Here is an 11,451-nt window from a genome sequence, read left to right as displayed (position 1 = left end):
GGACTGACATAAAACTACACAGATTATCCAGGAAAAGAGCTACCACAGCTGCTGATGCACCAGAACAACCAGGGGAAATAATCCAAATATAGTCATGACGGGCTGAATCCACCTAAGGCGTAACTCCATGAGCGGGCAGAGAAGGTGCAGTTATGAAAACAGTCCTCATGGGAATGCCCTAGTGATGGAATAAGCCAAACCGGGCTGTGCACCTTCTCATTTTAATCTTCTCTGCATTTCAGACAAATCAGAACAAAGCTCTTTTTCTGTCTTTTTACTTGTTTTTATGCAGGATTTTTGGTTCCTGCCATGCCTGCATGTACTGACTGGTAGAACTAGTGGTCTAAGCATCACAAGAAGTTATTGACAGTTTGCCTTCATCTCACAGACAGGCATTCACTAGCAGTAAAAATCCTTGCCTGACACTGGGATTTCAGAGTCTTTCAGAACAAAACTTTATGCCGATTCCATTGCACTTTGCACAGCGGTGTGAGAGGTGCCTCCTTGTGAGCACTGCAAACTCAGAATTTGTCCAAAATCTTCAAATGCATTTCTGGAATGCAGCTCCCTGAAATTTCATGATTCTGCACAGAAAAGCAACAAAATGCTCAACTTTGGCTAAGTTTCAATCATCTCAGCTGTGATGTGCAGAATGGCAGGGACCTGATCCATCTACCTAGCAGGGCAGATTGCTTTTGTGAAAAGAAGCTTTGGCAAGAGTGGCCTTAGCAAGCTGAGTTTTCTCCCTCATTTCTTTGCAAGCCTGCAGGAGGAACTAATGTTTTGCCTTCTGTTTTAATCTTCTCCGTTTCATTCCCCTCCTGTTGCACATCAAGAAGAAGGTGAGGGGATAGCTGGATTACTAGGCTATCCACTGCCTCTAAACCCATGCTTTTAAAAAGCCACCAAGTTTTCCTGACAGAAAACTAGAAATGTGAAACGCACTCTCCTTGGCTAAGCTACCTTCATTATTTCTAGTCCTAGCTTCACTCTGTTCTTACTTATTTTATCTAGTTCACTGGCATTGTGACACCTCAGTTGTTCCAAAATCACAGTTGGTATTAGACCTTAATGTTTGTTTATTACTTTGCCACAATTAAGAATGAATAATTCTGATATGGTAGCTGCTACCTATCCTCCCACTCAACTTCCAACTCACAGGCAGTATCCTCCACGGCAGAGCAACCAATGCCTGCAGGCCATCCCAAGAAAAGGCAATAGTTGAAAGCGGAGGATAGAGGCCAGGGAGGTTTCGCACATACTATCAGAATAGATTATTGTCAACCTTGCTTAACTGTTGTATCCTGCAAAGATCCCAGCCAACGGGGAATTCATATGGCCATTCTGGGACGTAAAGTAGGGTCTAGCTCAAGAAATTCTTTTAATTCGCCCAGATCACTGATCCTCAGGAGGAATTGCAAATCCTAGATGTTTTTGAACAATTTGAAGCCCAAGTGACTGGATAAGTAAATAAACAGTTAGAGAAAATGAGTTAAAAGTCAAAGCCTATATTGCAACTGCTTAAGGCTCCTTTTCTTCTTCTTATACAAAGCTATACTGATAAAAGTGTAGCTGCTGCAAGCAGGAGGCCCAGCAGATAGTGAAACAAGGGAATAAGTGTTACAAGTTTTACAAACACTTCTTTTTGTACCAAAACATGAATTTGTAAACAATGTGCTTTGTCATAATTCCACTGAAAAGGACAGTCATTGCCTTCAATGGGTTTTGTTTCTAGTATTTCCCAGCATACAGGCCAGAAAAGGCAGTCACAGTAAAGAGTTACAGGTAATGTAAATCACAAATGACAATTTGATATGCGGCTTCAGGAAAGGTACAAAGCAGAGTGGTTTTTGGCGAAGTCTCCATTTTCCGCACATGGGCTGAGCCACGTGTGTCAAACACAACATGTACTTTTAACCTGACCATGTGTTCTGAAAAAACATGTGGGCCCCAAAAATCCAGAAGGATCCCACAGGCTCAGTGTGGATTTGCATATTTTTTGACTGCAGTGTGTGACATTACATACTGCAAACTACATAGCCACAAAGAGGCAGAGAAAGTCTCCACTGCACTGCTACTTGCAAATTTTGTCATCAGCGCCCGTGGAGCCCAGGCTAAGCTTTTCCCTTCTCCAGCAAGGAGCCCATCAGATTGCACAGGACATCAGTAAACACCCATCTGTTTCGCTCAAACTTTCTTGCATTTGGTAAACAAACTGGCTTAGCCAGGTCAGGATGCAAAGGAAGGAGGTCCTGACCTATGAGGGCAGCGCAGATTGCTTCAATTTGTTCCACCAGCAGGCACAGGCTGGGGAGGTGCAGGAACGACGCTATTGATGTGAGCTGTAAAAGTCAACCCAAAGCCTGCGCAACAGGAAAGAGGAGGCCCAGCTGAGTCAGCCCCTTGTGAACTACTGGTTGTCTCGGCCAGCAGAGCAGATCATGATCTTTCTTCTTTTCCTTTTCATTGGTATCATATATTCCTGTGAAAGGTCCCTCAGTGGGACTTTGCACTTCCCTTAAATATTTACCCATGCGGGGAGAGTGTTAAACTTTTTATTGTGTAGTTAAAATGAAACAAGGGGAGATGTAACTATTTTCCTCCTGAGATGTTTTTGACACCATGTTGCTCCTTTAGGAATATTTAAAAACCCTTTTCCTGAAGAGGCACTTATTAATCAGCTACTTCCTAAAAGCACAGGGTATGTGTGCTGCTAGAGACCACAGGTGTCCAGACTTTGCAACCACACAAAGACATCTGAGCTGGACTTAGACCAGCCTTTTGCTTGTTTTGGGGTAGCAGATGGAGAAAAAATCATCCTCTCTATAGCAAGGGGGCAAAAAGAAACTGCAACATTTTTAATAAAAGTCATCTGCCAAGAGGATTTTTACTTTCTGGCTGCAAGGGATCACGCCGAAAGGACACAGTCTCCCTTGTGGCTTGGTGTTCCAGATGCTTGCAGACAGGACAAACCATGGTATCCAGGCATCATCTTTGCTCTCCAGTTTTACTCCAGCTGCTAAGTTACAAAGTTCAAGCTTTTTCTTTCTTCTTCTAAGTACTGTCAGAGGCAGACCTTGAGGACCACCATTTCGAAACCTTTCTCCATTGCTGTGCTTTGAGACCCTCTTGTCGATTAGGAGAGGCACGTTTTCCTCCCAGTGCTACACTGGACTTGTCTTCCCACATGCAGTAGTGTTTGTCCTTACTGAAGTGAGTCTTAGTCTCCCATTCTAGCCCCAGTGGGGCTAAGATACCTGTGCCTACTCAGGAAGGCTGCAAGCTCCTACTGTTTTGCTTTGCCCATTTCCCCTCAGAAAAGATGGCCCCATCACAAACTGGAGGCATAGATGGAAAAAATGAGGAGGTGGGTGCATGCAAAGAGCACATGGGAAAAAAAGAGGAGGAAATAGGGCCAGAGTATGGAGAGGAATCTCACCTGAAACCTTGGGGGATAACAAGAGTAAGAGGAACACACTTTCAGGCAGGCTCAACAGGTTATATGGAGAACATGCAGAGGAAGTTTAGAGGGACAGCAGAAATGAGGAGATAGGAAACAGGGTATTCTATTGTGAAAATGATGACACCATGTGATTATGTTAACAGATTTACTGAGGATGCAAACTGGAGAAATGTAAAGGTGGGCAGCAGTTCCAAGGGCGAGTAAAGACTTGATCCAAGGATGAGGAGATTAATGGAGTTCTCCCACAGAAGGGCAATATGCTTTCTTCAGTTTGTATCAGCTCTGCAGGATTAAGCCCTCCAGCTCAAAATGCAGATGTCAGATTTTGAAACAATCTTCACTATTGTTTCAGGACGTCACGGTTGGCAGTGCAAATAAACAGAGGCGCAGAGTACTGAAACGACCTGCCCCTGTATGCACAGCTTGTCATCATGATCATGCGGAAGAGCAAATTCCAGTTCAGCCCACAGCACCTTACCAGTCCAACTGGTTTCAATCTTCCCCTCCAACATGCTTCGTTCTTGCTAATGAGCAAGCAATCTCTCCTTCACAGATCCCGAAACATTCCCACAGAGTAGGAAGTATTGCATCCTTGCTGTGGAATAGAGGGGCTTTGTTCTTTATCTAAATCCAGCATGGTTAAAAGTAAGCCTAACAGCTGCAACAACAGCGTCAACTGAACCATCCTTCCAGATACTGAAGCTCTCCAGTAGTTTTCAAGTTGCATGTTAAAATCTCCCTGTTGCTCCTTATGTTTGTTTCTCCAGTTTTTTTCACTCTCTCTTCCTACTGTGAGAAACATTGAAGAACAAGCATCTGTACAAAATAATATGCAAATTAATTGCACAATAGCTCATACTGTAGATGTGATAACAAATACTTCTAGAGATTCTGATAAGAGTCAGGCCAACCAGCCACAGCCCCTTATGCTTTAAACTCTCTTCTTAATGCCTTTGTGCATCAGACATCCATTTTGTTCCCTTCCAAATGCCTTCTGAGACATCAGTTCCCCTACAAAGACCACCGATGCTCAGTAGAAATGCCACCAGTCCTTGAGTGAAAAGAAAATCTGCTGGGATACCAAGGCAGACCCTGTTCTCTCTACCACTCAGCTACTTTGTCCGTATCACCACTTGAAATCAGATTATACAGTTGCTGAAACACGGGAGTCATTTTAGTCATATTCTGGAAGGACCTCTTAAGTTTCTTGAAGGTCACCCTTCTTTCTATGGTGTGAGGAATGCCCAGTGCTCTCCCTGTGCTTAATGATGACACTAAGCTAATAGTAGCACCAGAGGATATTTATTATACAGAAAGAAATGGCAGTGCTTTTTTTTATTTTAACTAATGATTGTTCTGTGGTACAAACTAGGCCTGTGTTACATGGATGGAGTTGATGTGAGGTGTTTCTTTTTTAAATAACAAAAAAGGGGCATTTTCCATGTTGTTTACTCAACAATTTCAAGAACACTACTCACAGAAAGTAAATACGCCATTGCAGCAGCTCTAGGCTTTTCACAGATCGGCCCAGAAAAGAAAATGATTGAATTAGGAGCAATAATGGCTCTTCTTTTGCAAGTGAAAGAAACCAAATATTATTTGGACAAGGTCCAAGCAAAGCTTTCCCAGCACAGGCTATTTGGGGTATAAAAACCTGCAAAAAAAAACATCCAGCCAGCTACAGCTTGTGAAGTTTGCCACCTACTGAGGAAAGCACAGCACAGCAACGCCAGAAAAAAGGGGAAAAAAAATTAAAATTGTGCTGAAGCTGTTATATGATATAGCCATATCTTAGCTCTCGGAGACTATGGCCATAAAGGCTTTAGAGAGCTGACAATGGACCAATTAAACTACAGAAATACTTGTCCTCCTCTATACACAAAGCCTTAGAGACAGTGTTTTATCCTGAATCAGTCTTAGATTTTGTCTTACAAACCTAGAAGTGACTGGAAAAAAGGACTCCCAGCATCTGCAAATGATCCTACACATCCAAGGTGTTGAGGTGGCCTAAGTCACAAACTGCTAGGTAATAAAAAGCCACACTGTAGCCATTTCTAAAATTATATTGGTAACTTTTATTCACCTCCAAGGCCTATAAGAAGTACTGTTAAGAAACTAAGAGTCTGTCTTTACAACAGGAGGCATATGAGAAATACTACCTGTTAAAGTTTAAAAGTATCTGTACCACTTAGAAAATTTCTCAGTATGCTTTTGTGTGAAACGCATGGCATATACACAGCCTCAGAGCAAGACGCAGAGTCCTTACACAGGTCGTGGAGACATCAATGACCATGAGAGCATTGTTCTCATTTCAGATTCACATAGGTAAAACTTGTATAAAACTGAAATGCTATTAAAACCTTTAATGAAGCCATGAAAAAAAAAAATCAGAATGTAAAAACTTCAGAAGACATAGAGCCCAGCCTAGTGCTCCTTCACATCTGGTCATCAGGGTATTAATAAAGCCTCATCAAAATAATACTCCCCATCTGCAGATGAGATTGCTGCCAGGTGCAGCAGAGAGCAACACCTCCACAGCGGAGCTCATCTTCCCTTTGGAGCAGAAATCATCAGCCCTGGCTGTTCCCATTGAATTTGGGCTCCCATTTGAATTTGGAAATCCTGAGGACCATCAGAGCTATCTGGGAGATTTTGCACCAAAAGCAGTCGCACTACATCTGTAGCAGATGCATGAGTACCTCTGCCCAAGCACAGGGCAGTGACCCCATGGCCACCTGAAGGGAGGGACACTCCCACTCATTCTTTACAGTGAGGGTGGTGAAGCCCTGGAACAGGTTGCCCAGAGAGGTAGTGGAGGCCCCATCCCTGGAAGCATTCAAGGCCAGGTTGGATGGGGCTCTGAGCAACCTGATCCAGTTCGCGGTGTCCCTGCTCCCTGCAGGGGGGTTGGGCTAGATGACCTCTAGGGGTCCCTTCCAACCCAAAACATTCTATGATTCTGTGATTCTATGACTCCAGAGTCAGCTGTACACCCCTCCTGCAATCAATTTCCCTGTGCTGGCCCCTGCGCTGCAACTACAGAGCAAGCACTAGTGGGAGAGAAGGATTGTTCTCCAAGCAGTCAGAAACTCATAATTCTGAGGCTGACATTGTTATACAAATGTATGCATAAGTGGGCTAATTATTCATTTATTTTAAATAGATGTTTAAATAGCATACATACATATACATATTCAGATGTATTTACATCTCTGCATGAATGTATATATGTACACCACAGCAACTGATGGCATACAATCACATGCTAATACGAAACACATGTCCAACAAAGATGCTGAATGATGACCAAAATTCTGGTAAATTGGGTAATGTCATTCAAAAACATCACCTCTCACAGAAATGGTTCTGCAAACTATCACCCGCACGGATATATATGCAGGGATAGTGCATCTGACACAGCCAGAAATATCCAGATTTGACTGACACAGCCTAAAAATCAGATGGCAATGAATCATGATCATTATTGCAAGGCACCGAGCATGGCATACGCTACTCTACCCAAATTACAGCATGCAGCATACTTTAGCTCCGCACAAAAGCGCGATTCACTACGCAGTGAGCTGATGTCCGCTGCTGTGAACTGCTGTGCCAGCACTCTCAGAGCCCCACACACGGAGGCTGGGCAGACCCCACAGGGCCAGCAGCGCAAGGTGCCAGGCAGCTCCGACACACGCCAGGCAAGTGTGCTCTGCCTCCCAGAGCAGCAGTGGAAAAGGGCAATCGTTGCTCTCTCAGTATATCGGGTTTGCGAGCGACTGGCTGAGTGACTGACTACCTTTTTCAGGCGGTGAACTGAATGCCCTGCTGAGATGCTCTTGGTCAATCAAATCATAATGCTACAGCAAAGCTGATATGCTCACTTTACGCTGTCATTAAGAGAGCAGTGGCTTCTAGCAAACTTGTCCTGAGAAAATCTTACAACATTGGCCCCTAATCTAATAGCAATGGTGTTTAAAATTATCATAGCCAATGCAAGATAATGAAATAGATCTGTACACTCTACACTTCTTTGGCTTGCTTCCTGGTGGGCTAAATTAAGTCAGGAGAAACCATTTTGTTTCTTAAGTGCATTAACAAATTTCATTTACAACTGGAAGTAATTTTTCTCAGAATGACCCATAAAATCCGCTGCATACCCATCTGGTCCTGGTGTTTTATTACCTAATATTTCTTGCAGGTCATCTTTATTTCTTCCACGTCACACAGTTCTGCTAACTCTCTTGGCTCTCGTGCGAGGCAGCAAGCACAGCAAGGCACTGGCGGTCAGGAAATGTAGCCTCTCTGGGTTCTGCTGTGCTGCCCTCCGTGGTCACAGCATGCACAGCTATTTTCTCAGTAGACCCTGTTTTACATTCCTTTCTCATTTTGGGCACCTACCTGGAATCCCCAGGTAAGAAAATGACTGATTTTCAAAGTTTTACAACACTTGCTTTCTCTCCTGTGGGTGGAGCAGGATACCAATGCATCAGGACCTTAAGCCTGGTTCCAGCCTCAGGCTGAGCGTCTACGTGCCCACCTCATTCTGCTCCTGCTCTGCTCCAAAATGGGCACAGACCCCAAGTGTGAAGTTTGAAAACAATTGATCTCCATCTGTCTCAAGCACCCCCTCCAACATAATTTCTGATACATTGTTACCCTTCATACCCTAAATTTTTTTGTCCAGTCCCCTATGGCAGCCCTGTACCTTGGGATGTACCAGAAACCGTGTCTACAGGGCTACAGACCTCCATGTCAAAGTGTCCTCTCAGCTGGTATTTTGGCTGTCCCCACCACCCCGTCATGGCCTCGTGTGTCTGCAGCCATCACAGCCAGCAAGGCAATGACCAGTTTACAGCTGTGGAAGCACAAACCCATAATACCAGTTTTTAAAAGTATTTGCTCTTGGCAATACTGATAGGATTTTTATTACGCCCTTAGTCTCCAGATCTTGCTTTCTGCTTTTGTGACTGCTGTTTCCCCTGTGAACAGCATTTCCATACAACCTGCAGCTGCCTGAATTCTGTCCCCCAACTGCTTCTCCAACAATCAGAACATTGTCCTCGATAATGTTGCACACATTCCTCAACTTCTGCTAATCTTGTTAGGGGTACAGCCATTTCTTTCACATCCTAAGAAATAACTCATATTCCCAATTTCAATCGTTTCCTGTGAAGAGGAACCCCTTTTTAATCTGCAATTTCAAGGTCCTTCTTTGCCGTGTGTGTTGATAAAGATAGCTCCTGGCAGCCATCTCTGTCCCTGGGGAGCAGAGTCTTTCCCTTCTGGGAAATGCTGATCTGATCATTTAGGTTATTTACCTGGGATGAGATAAGGATAACAGAGGGGGATGAAGAGGGAAAGAAAAAGCAAACTGAACCTGATGAAGTTCAACAAGGCCAAGTGTCGGGTGCCGCACCCGGGGAGGTTTAACCCCATGCACCAGTACAGGCTGGGGGCTGACCTGCTGGAAAGCAGCTCTGCCGAGAAGGACCAGGGAGCTCTGGAGGACAACAAGCTGACCATGAGCCAGCAGTGTGCCCTTGTTGCCAAGAAGGCCAGTGGTATCCTGGGGCGCATTAAGAGGAGTGTGGCCAGCAGGTTGATGGAGGTTCTCCTCCCCCTCTACTCTGCCCTGGTGAGACCCCACCTGGAGTATTGTGTCTGGTTCTGGGCTCCCCAGTTCAGGAAGAATCATAGAACCTGGAGGTTCTCTGAAGGTCGATAGCAGCCCCTGAAGGGAGAAGAGTGCAGCTGACTGATGGAGGCCCCAGGCTCAGGGGACCTGGTTGCTGCAGGCTGTTTCTAAGGCTGCCTGCCAGCCCTGCAGGCAGAGCCGTGCCCTCCGAGGTGCCCCAGGAAAAGGAGGGGATGCCCGTGCCCGGTGACAGTGTTTCTTTTCCAGCCCACAAAGAGCAGGTCTGCAGGTACTGGGAGGCAGCCAGCCCCCAGGGGAAGGGCAGCAGACCCAAGGCAAGGCCCTGCTGCATGGACAGCAAAGGATGACCCGGCCACTTTTTTTGGTTCCTTAGGAAAGCTCTGTGGGCTTGGAGAGGGCGGAAATGCTGCCGGGGGCACCAGTGAGCGCTCTGATGGCAGGGCTGGGGTAAGCCCAAAGGAGCCGCTCAGCCGCAGTCATGGTCTTGGGCCCCACGGTTGCATCCTATATCCCTGTGTCTCGGAGAGCGGAGTCTGCCGCACAGCCTCCTTTTGGGAGGGCTAAGCAGGAGCCCAGTGCGCTGACAGCCCTGCCTGCCTGTGTCGGTCCGCACCTGCACTTTTCAAAGCCCAGTCAGGCGTCGTCGTGGTTGCAGATATTGACTCTCTCATCTGCTGAACTTCCTGGGGAAGACACAGATTAACAGGGGAAACCACCACAGGGATCTGGCCAGGAGAAGGGGCTTTACAGCAGAGAGGCTCAACCAGCAGCCCCTGCCAAGGGGTGGGTGTGTGGGCTGAGCAGGAAGAGCCCACAGGAAGGGCCTTGTGCAGGGCCCTGCTCATCCCAGGCCTCTTTCCCAAAGTGCAGGATCACCTTCTTCAAAGTGCCAATGTCTGCAGCCAGGCGCCCCACCTCAACCTTCAGCTGTTGCATCTCCTGAGATTGTTCCTGCCACACGGCAAGCGCGTTCCTGCAGTCACCAGGAAAGCAGACCTTGTCAGAGAGCTGCCCGGCCTCTCACAGAGCCTCCACGCTCAGCAGCAGCAGAGGCAGAGGTGCTCAAGCCCCCTTTTCTTTCCCTGGTTTGCAAATGCTTCTCTTCCCCTCCAGGTTTAGCAAAAGGCCCAGGCAGTACCGAAAGGCAAGAGCCCTGGGCACTGTGCAAGTGAGTGGAAATATCACCGCTGCACCTGCTGCTGCCCCACCAAATGTGCTGCAGGTCAGGAGAGAGGAGAGAGCTCTTACCGCAGGGACCTCAGGTCAGCTGCAGGCTGCCCCAGCAGCACCTGAAAGGGAAAGATTCTCAGTCCGAGTCCCCGAGGTGCCAGGGCTTTCCTGAGCTGGCGGCTCCAGGAAGGCATGGCGGAAGCTGCTGTTGATTCTCTGGGTCACTGCCTGGAGCTGGAGGGGACTGGGCAATTTACCCACCCACTGCCAGCAGTGCTCCTCTGTGGGGCTTTCCTGTCCCACAACAGCAGGCACTGACCTGTGGCGCACCCTTTGCCCACAGCGTCCACATCAGCATCAAGGTCCCACAGCAGGCACCAGCTGTAATTCACATCACCGAGAGAGTTATTTTATTAGGGTTTCTAATGATCCCTGTAGTCACATCTATCTCCTCCCACATCAGGGTGGCAAGAGGTTAGCTAAGGACATGCGGAAGGGGTGCAGAGCGAGGTTGCAGCTCCAAGTGGGCACTCCCTCACTGGGCCTCAAGGCTCTTCACAGCCCAGGTTTCTGGGCACGCTTGGCACCCCACAGCTACGCCCCATTTCCCCTCCCTGCTGAGGTGAGCACCAACACAAAGCTCCACAGGCTGTGCACTCATTTCCTCTGTTGGCTCTGTGGCCAGGTGGCCTCTGCATATAGTGAGCATCTCGGGAGCAACCTGAGATGCAGACATGGGAGGTTGGAAGGGCGCCACCAGCGCCTCTCATGCTGAAGCTCGCACTCTGTGCCTCCACGCCTCCACTCACAGCAGGCGAATACTCACCGAGAGCACTGAGGCTCATCACAAAGAGGATCGTGAGCATCTTATTTTTCAAGGTGGTGATCCCTTTCCTGAAAAAGAGGGAGTCCTGGTGTTAGCAGCGCTCAAGGACAGAGCCCCTGCACATGGGGGATTTCTTTTCACAAACCCAGGGGCAGCAGTTTTGGAGGAGCCAGGGTCTCATGGTGGGGAGCACCACCAGCCTCCCCCTGCTCACCCTGACCCACCGGCACCCCTTGTCTCTGCGTCCATACCGGACAAGTGTTGTACTCACACGGTGGCGACGCCTGGGCTGAGGCACCTCTGGAGGAAGACCGCAGCCACTGTCACCGTCAAGAC

The sequence above is a fragment of the Egretta garzetta genome, unplaced genomic scaffold (genome assembly GCF_000687185.1).
Source record: "Egretta garzetta isolate BGI_Z169 unplaced genomic scaffold, ASM68718v1 scaffold175, whole genome shotgun sequence".
Classification (NCBI taxonomy): domain Eukaryota; kingdom Metazoa; phylum Chordata; class Aves; order Pelecaniformes; family Ardeidae; genus Egretta; species Egretta garzetta.
The sequence above is the reverse complement of the archived record's forward strand: the minus strand, read 5'-3'. Positions refer to the sequence as shown.